Source organism: Prionailurus bengalensis, chromosome A2, assembly GCF_016509475.1.
Source record: "Prionailurus bengalensis isolate Pbe53 chromosome A2, Fcat_Pben_1.1_paternal_pri, whole genome shotgun sequence".
NCBI classification, from domain to species: Eukaryota; Metazoa; Chordata; class Mammalia; order Carnivora; family Felidae; genus Prionailurus; species Prionailurus bengalensis.
Window position 1 is genome coordinate 146067309 of NC_057348.1, and position 8258 is coordinate 146075566.

The following is an 8258-nucleotide window of genomic DNA, read 5'->3' on the forward strand; positions in this document are numbered from 1 at the left end:
CCTTAAGTCATAAAAGTCATGTTTGTTGACACGATGGAAGTGGAAAGTAAAAACTTAGAGCACCCCTCTGGCTACCCCCACACATACCCATTTCTCTCTTCACTTGCATTTAGGGGTCAGGCAGGAAACAATTTAGAGAATCAAAGGGTGGAAGAGAATCGAGGGTTAAGAGGACTGTATGGGAGCCCTTCCTAAGGCATTCAAATTGAAATTTTAAACAAAAAAACCCAATAAACAAATCTCCCTGTGGACCAAATTTGTCCCTAATCTGCCAGTTTGTCACATCTAGATCTTTCCAGGCATTTCTAATCCATATATACAAATGTATCCATATTGTAAATATATATATGTATATATTTAGATATATAATACATGGATGTTTTTATATAAGTAGCGTTATAATAGACATACGGTTTGAACCTTGCTTTTCATGTACATCGAGAAGCTTTAGGTATTAGATAGCCTCGTAAGTAGCACCTATAGATGGACATTTAGCTTGTTTTCGGTTGAAAAACATTTTCCCAAATAATGCACCATTGTTCATCCTTGAACACATGTCAAGGAATACACACATAGGATAAATTTGGCAAAGTGGAATTGCTGGGTCAATTTCGATAGCTGTTGCCAAAATGTCCTCCAGAAAAAGTTGTATATATTTAATTCTACCAACAGTGTTCCTCTGTTTAATGTTTAGCTTTTTCTTCTGTACATGTCTCATTAGTTATTCCCATCAGAATAGCTGCCCTCATTTCATTGGTCCAGAGTGAACTACCCACAGAAAGTTTCTTTACTCTGTTTATTGAAGAAAAGGAGGAACAGAAATATGTTTTGCCTACGTATAAAGTTAATGGCCTGTGGTAAAGAATGTAGACTTTTAAGCAGCCTTCCATGTTGTTTGGCTTAGGAAACACTGGGTTAGTGTGCTAGACCCCTGGCATGGGTTTGGAGGAAAGAGGTGGGCCTTCTGGGGCAATGCCTGCCAAGCTGGATGACGGCCCCTGCTGCCTAGCCCTTCCTTCTAGCTCAGGGCACGCATCACCATGTCTGTGCCCAACTGTCTCTCCTCTGCTAGGGAGGGACTGGAGCCTGGGGGATGGGAATGCACTTTTCCCTCGTGGAGCCTTGATCATCCCAGTTGGACTTCCGGGTGGGGTTGGAACCTCCTTGGAGTACAGGGCCACACCATCATCAGCTTCAGTCACCTCTTTCTCCCTCCTGCATACTCTCATGTCAACTTGGTGAAAGCCTTGTTCTTTTGCCCAGTGGTTAAGGCCCCATTCCTGTGCCAGTGGCAAAAGGATGCTTAGCATAGTGAGCAAACTTCGAATATTAGAGATTTGGAGAAATAGAACCTTTAGTCGTACAAGATTTGCTGACAAAATGTTTCTGCAGAAGTCAGGTGGTGGTGCTCCAGTTCTAGCAACTCGCGCCTTCCTCGGTCAGGTGATCTCCGGGTGCCATCTTGTTTCCCTGCCCCTCCCCCTATTCCCTGGCAGATACTTGCCCCCTTCCCTCTGGGGATGCCCTTGGACTTCTGCTCATAGCTGTATTATTCATTCATCACCTTGCTCGTTATCAGCTTATGTGCTTATCTGTAACACTGGATTGAGAGCTACTGGAGATTTTAACAGTAACAATCTTAATAGCAACAGCAATAATGGAGTGCTTCCTGTGTGCCAGGCACCCTTTGAAGTGCTTTACAAATGTGAACTTATTTAGACCTCGTGCATCCCTCACAATATCTTGATATCCTCATCTCCAGTAACTTCTTGAGCGTTCAGATGGTGACTCTTTCAATTTAGATCTCTCCTTTCCCCCTTGTCCGAAAGGGGTTTTGAAAACGTGTACTTACTATTGGTGTATAATCAGTCCCCTGCAACAATATATTCATCACATTCATATCATAAGAACAGATTATACAGAATAACAGCAGGGTTGTTTTCTCATTTCGCCTGACATCCAAGGGTATTTATTTTGCCTTCTACCCCATTAGTTTAACTTAGGACAATGTATTTCCATCCATGCTGGGTCGGCACAAGGGAGTCAGAAATAAACAAGATGCTGTCCCTGTCCTCAGGGAGCTCAGCCATGTGGTAGGAGGGACAAGACAGCTATGGAAGTGTCATTACAATAGTGTGATGAGGGCCACTCTGGAAGGGTGTGCAAGGGACAACAGATGTCATAAAGGGGAGAGCGATTGTGTCTGTGGGAAGGTTTAAGGAAAGGCTTGCTAGAGGGTATGGCAACGAAGTTGAGCCGTGAGGGGTGAATTTTTCAGGTAGTAAAGCAGGGAAATTATGTTTGGTAGGGGGAGAGAACATGTGTACCCGGAGAACACGGAGAAAGGAAACCTACGGGGTTTGGAGGAACTACGATTAGTAATTTTGGTTCGATGATGAAGTTTCGGGTGGTGGGAAAGGTGGGAAGGGCAAGAGAGAAGATTCTAGAGGAGGGACCAGATTTTGGAGGTGTTTTGCATGCCAAGCTAAAGAGTTTGCATTTAGCGTTGGCAACAGGGAGTGAGGAAAGGCTTTTAAGAACAATCCCTGGCAGGTGTGAGAATGATGGGTTGGAAAGGTGTGATGGTGGAGGCCTAGAAACTAATTAGGAGGCAGTGGTCCAGGTGAGAGATAATAAGGCCTGAATAAGGGCAAACAGTAGTGGGAACGGAGGAGAGCCAGATGAAGTCAAGAGACCCTTGGGAGGTAAGATGAAAAGGAGGGGGAAGGGAGGAACTCGCTGGCATCTACACCCAGAGGTGCTGGGCTCTTTAGCCTCATTCCATTATGCCACGGGTATTGGTGACTGTGTGTGAGAGACGGGGGTACATGGCAATGCCATTCACCAAGACAGAGAATGTACAAAGAAGCACAGGCTCTGGGGAGTCAGTGTGTAGTGTGGGGAAAAAGGAAATGGAGAAAGGGTCGCGAACGTAGCCCCTTTTCCGTATCCGATGTGTGTGCACCGTTCATGTGAAGGTGAACGCAAGGCAGGCACATAGAGGCATCTAGGGTTGGGGGTGGAGGACGGGGCCGGAGATGTAGACCGGGGAGCCTTTAGGTACAACGAACGGCTGAGACGCGGAAGTCTCACCAAAGATCTCTACCTCGTTAATAACTCCCCAAATATCTCTTCTTTGGCCTTCAGTTTATCATGTGAGAATACTGAGATTAGGCCGTACACAATTTTATCCTCATTGACCCAGTCCATGAGAAGCCTTCTCGAAGGCACAGTCTGCCATTTCATACCCTTTGCCATAGGTGGCGCTGACGCCCGGCAGGGAGAAGGCGGCAGCACATGCTGGGTTGGGGGCGATGGGCCGGGGCGCGGAGGTGGCGACGCTCTAGCCCAGAGCCGGGTATTCGGTGGCTTGGCCGGGTCTTCCCTGGGGGACTGGGGTGAGGCCCAGAACCTCTGGCCTCAGGAAGCGCATGCGCAACCGTTTCCCCCAAACATGGAGTCTTGTAGCCCAGGTCTTACCTGAATCAGGTAAGAGACGGGGAGGGCGATCAGTGACCCTCCACCCTCACCCTCCCGGCCCCCCCAAGAGTGGGTGTGGCCACACCTGGGGTCTGTGGATAGTGTGCGTGGAGCACACACCCATCCTGGGGGCCAGGCTTTGAGTGACAATGGCCCAGGACGGGGTGAGAATACACTGGGGCGTGCAGGACCACGCTGGGGTTCGTGGGTGGCTGCCCGAGGCGTGCGCGCCACCCAAGTGCCACGTGCGCGAGGTCCTCGGCCGTCATCTCCCGGAGCCTCGGGGTCAGACGAGAACGCACACAAGTCCCCCAACCCTCGCCCCCAGGCGTGACTCCCCTTACAACATTAGTCGGCTTGACCGCCCCTCCAGGGAACCGGGACTCGAATTTTTCGGGGCGGGGGTGGGGGGTGGGGTGGGGGGGTGCTGTACCTTCCCGCTCGGGGGACAGCCGTAGTGGTCGTGGTCGGGAAGGTGGCAGCCACACGGGCCTGGGCGAGTGTGGGGTGCGGGGACGCGGCCACCGGGCGCCGTGACGGGGGGGGGGGGGGGGGGTTTGCCCCGGGGGGTTGGAGCCACCGCCTGGGCGGTGCCAGGCGAGTGTGGCGGTCGTAAGGGGACTCAGGGACTCGGGAGGAAGCGCTGCAGGAGTGGTGTGGGCGGGGGGCACTGGAGGGCCTGGTGGGGGAGGACAGCTGAGGAAGGTGTGAGGTGCTGATAGCAATGGAGGAAAAGCGAAACACCTGCCTCTGGGTTGACTCATCCAGGCTGGGGGAATAATCGAATGCGGAAAGTGGTTTAAAAAAAAGAGAAAAAAGAAAAAAGTGACGTGTGGCAGTCCCCTCTTCCCCAGGCAGCTAGGAAATTGCTTGTCTGTATGAAAGAAGGTAGCTGTTTTCCTTAGAGGGCTGTGGTGCGCATCAGATGAGATAATAATATACGTGGAAGGCAAAGAGCTGTAAAAATGCAAGAGACAATTTTATTTGGAATCCTGCAACCTACGTATCCGTGTGAGTGTGGGAGATGGACTGTAGATACGGACGAGTGGAACAGCGCCAGGTGTGGGATTATGAGAGTAATACAGAGGTGTGTGAAGATACTTTAGGGGTGCCCAGTGACATTGTAATCTATAGAAACAGCTGTCACTTAGGTTCGTTTTATCTGGCTAACGGATTATTCACCTCGATGCTTCTCTATCACATCTTTTGAACTTTCTGCAGCCAAAGACTTTTACCCAGACATGAGCCTGAAGAGGAAAAAAAAAAAAAACCCAGTCACTCTGGGGATGTATTGATTAAGTTTGGCCGAGAGGGCGGTTGATGTAACTGTGTTGATAATTTCTTCAATTTGTCTTGCCCTCTGCTTGAAACATCACGTTGTACAAAGAGCGGTGGCCTGAGGGACAGCTAGGGAAGACCTAGTTGTGGATTTGACCCTTCCGGAGAAGGGTCACCCTGGCCAGGTTCCAATACCTCTCTGATCCTTAGTTTCCTGTTAGGTGGGAGAAAACCTTAAAGGGCATTCATGCATTCTTCCAGAGCTTGCATACCTGCCACAGAATTACCCAGCCCCTAGTGATGGGGGACCTGTCACGTCCCCAAATGGCTGAGCCACTCAGTCTCCCTAGACAGACCTGACTGTTGGAAAATTCTTTATGTTGAATCGACATCTGTTTCTCTACAATTTGCACTCATTGGAGCCATACAGAATAAAATGTCTAATGCTGCTTCCACAAATATTTGAGGACTGCTAACACATTTCCTTCTTCCCCTCACTCCACAAGGCTTCTTTTCTTCCAACTGAACATGCCCAGTTATTTTAAACAGGGAGGCAGTGTGGGGTGGTGGAAAGAACGCCAGCTTTGGAGCCAGACACATCTGTGTTCAGTTCCCAGTTCTTTACATACTAACACTCAGTGCTCTGAGCCGCTGTATCTTTCTCTGCGAGGTGTGGACGAAAATAGTCATCTCACTGAGTTATTGTAAGGATTAGGGATAAATTGGTGAAGATCCATGCTTAAAATATGAGAGCGGCTATGCCTTCAGTGACATAATTTGTAATGCATTTTAGGTGATCCTCTCTGAACGCACTCCTGTTTATGGGTCTCTTAAATTGCTTTGTAAAACAGAATGAAATACTTTCCGTGAAGTCTAACTAGCAAAATAGAGTAGGATTAGTTCATCCTGGGTACTTCTCTAATTACATTCTGCAATCTACAGTGGCATTTTTTGAGCCATATCACATTGACTGACTGTCACCTAAAGCCCTAAGTCTCTAATATGTGCTGCTGTTCGACCAAATTTCTCCCATGTTGAACTTCCTCCATTTATTTGAATCCATAATTATAGGTGGCTCTTCAAAGTGGCAGTCCCAGTTCTGTCTCGTTGTCTACAGAAATAGCCTTGTGCCTGTCACAGTATAGGTCTCAGACTGGGGTTAGAAAAATACGAGTATTGAACTTTCGGTGCCAGCCCTGCTGATCTCACACCGCTGTTGCACAATGAATGCTGAGTGTTCCGCGCTATGTTTTGCACAAACCGAGGACGTATTATGGGGGACCATCTTAGGGTTGGAATGTGACAGGAGTGCATGATAAGCTACTGGTCAAGGGAGTGCGCTGCATGGGATGTCGGTCGAGTGTGTTGTCTGCATCCAAGAACGGAAAGGGTGTACCGAGAGCAAGCCGGAGGCAGACTTTGGATTTATGTACGGTTACATGTTTTCTCAGACGCTTGGACTGTTTTTTACCTTGAGCCAGATTCTCCCTGGTGGAGGAAGCTTCTTTCTGGAAGTAAGTCAGGCACATTTAGGAAATTCATTAACCCTTTGGCTCCTGGGGCATTATCGCTAGCATTTCCTCCCTCAACTTTGGAAAGCCAGTTCCCTAGCTCGAGCCAAGCCGATCTCTCATAGTACCCTCTGCGTGTTCAGACTCCTTGTCTCTGCGCTGGAGGGTCTTCCGAATGGGAATGTTTTCTTCGCCTAAGCCAAGTTCCGGGTTCGAAGGCCTCAACCCTCGATTCCTCCTTCCCCGTGGAAGCTTTTCCTAGCCACTCTGTCCAGGAGCGTTTCCCTCGAGTGCCCGATTTAGAATTCCTGTTGCCTTCGAGAGCATCTTCGGTCCCCTCTTCACCCCTCCCCCCAACAGTTTCTCCTATCTGCCCACTTGTTCTGTGGCTTTCAGAATAAGATCCTTTGTGAGCATTCAGTTCATTAAATACAAAACCGCCTTCATCTTGGGTGCTGGTGCTTCTGGTGTGGTGAAAGTGTGGAATCCGTGGGGCTCCACGGTTCTATGGACGACAAATACGAAAAGAAAATAATGCAAAGGTTGTTACTGTCGTCTTCATTAAAATGGGAAAACCTGTACTCCGTTGACTGATTTAAATTTTGCTAAGTAATTAATTCAGTCCTTAAAAGGTGGTAGTTAAAATAGGTAATCCTCTACTTTTCAAGAGAGTAATTTATATTTTGGTGAGTAACCAATTAAAGCCATAAAGGGTTTACATCCATCTGTGGCTTCTCATTTTCTTTTGGACAAATTCCGAACTCCTCAGGATGAAATACTCTTTGTAGCCTAATTTTTGGCCTGTCGGCACCAGGCCTAAAGGACTTGCAGCTTTCCCCCAAAGGTTGTGCGGTCCTGCGCGCCTCCGGTGCTTTGCAAATGCCGTCCCCTCCGGTTGGAATGCTCTTTGTCTCTCTGGTAAATGTCTATTCATCATTCAAGACTACCCGCCCCCCTCCCCTTAATTACTTCCTCCCCTGTGCGCCCTCAAATTCTTGTACTTATTCAGGCAGTATTTATTAGGGGCCTGCTTTGTGGCTGGCACCGTGGCGGGCTCTGGGGATACAAAAGGTGAATAATACTTGGGCTTGGCCTTTAAGGGCCTTCCATGTTAGGGGGAGGGGGCCAACCTGTCAAAAAATGTTGCCGGGAACTGAAAGGGAAGATTTAAGCGGCATCAGTTCTTGCCTGTCTTCCCCACCGGATGGTCAGCATCTTGTGGCAGGGGCCATTTCGCATTCATCTCCGTATTTCCGGCGCTTAGCGCGCATCGTAGGTCCCTTTCACGACCCTGTTAATCGGACCCCACTAGAAATGTACCCTGGGTTGCGCCACATGTTTCGATGATAGCCCATACGTGGTGGTTCCTCCTATGGCTGGCTGGCGGCCCCTGGCTCCCTGTGCAATGTTGGGTGCCGGGTGGGCTTGGCCGGGCTCGGCGGGACCGGCCTTTTGCGACTCGTGTGCTTGCCTGCGCTGTCTGCCGCGGAACGGCCGGCGCGGGCGGGTGCGAGCGGAAAGAGAGGCCTGCAGCGCCCCCGCCGGAGGGAGCCGGCACTGCTTGGGCTGCCTGGCTCGCTCGCCGCCCGCGTGCGTTCGTCAGAGTTTAAGTTTACAGCCAGAAAATGAACACAGACACTGTGATTCTCTACACTTTTCTTTTCAAAGGCATAATATATGCCTTTTAAAGGATTATCGATGAAGAAAAAAATTCCTTCCTTCTCTCCCGTACCACTGGCGCCCTTGCGTTGTGATTCAGTCGGCATTCTAAAAAAAGGGGAGTTTTAGTCGCATAAATGCGAAGGTCATTGTTTCTGGTGCTGTACCGGCCCTTGGCTGGGAGCGGGTGCCGAGAGAGGGCTGCGGCGGGGCTCTGGCATGCCGACCACGTAGCGCTGCTGCAAAGGAAACGTGCCTGGCGCCGCGGCCATGGCCGCGGTTGAGCGAGAGAACCCAGACTTTCCCCCAAGTTTTGCCCTTTTTGCTTCC

General features: G+C 49.6%; 1 long non-coding RNA gene across 1 annotated transcript; it reads right to left on the reverse strand.

The window, feature by feature from the left end:
- Positions 1–4435: 4435 nt before the first annotated feature.
- Positions 4436–7741, reverse strand: LOC122488743. Its single transcript, XR_006298677.1, has 2 exons — positions 7400–7741; positions 4436–6774 (listed from the first exon to the last, which is right to left on the reverse strand). It is a non-coding gene; the product is annotated as an uncharacterized LOC122488743 (long non-coding RNA).
- Between the last annotated feature and the right edge of the window lie 517 nt (positions 7742–8258).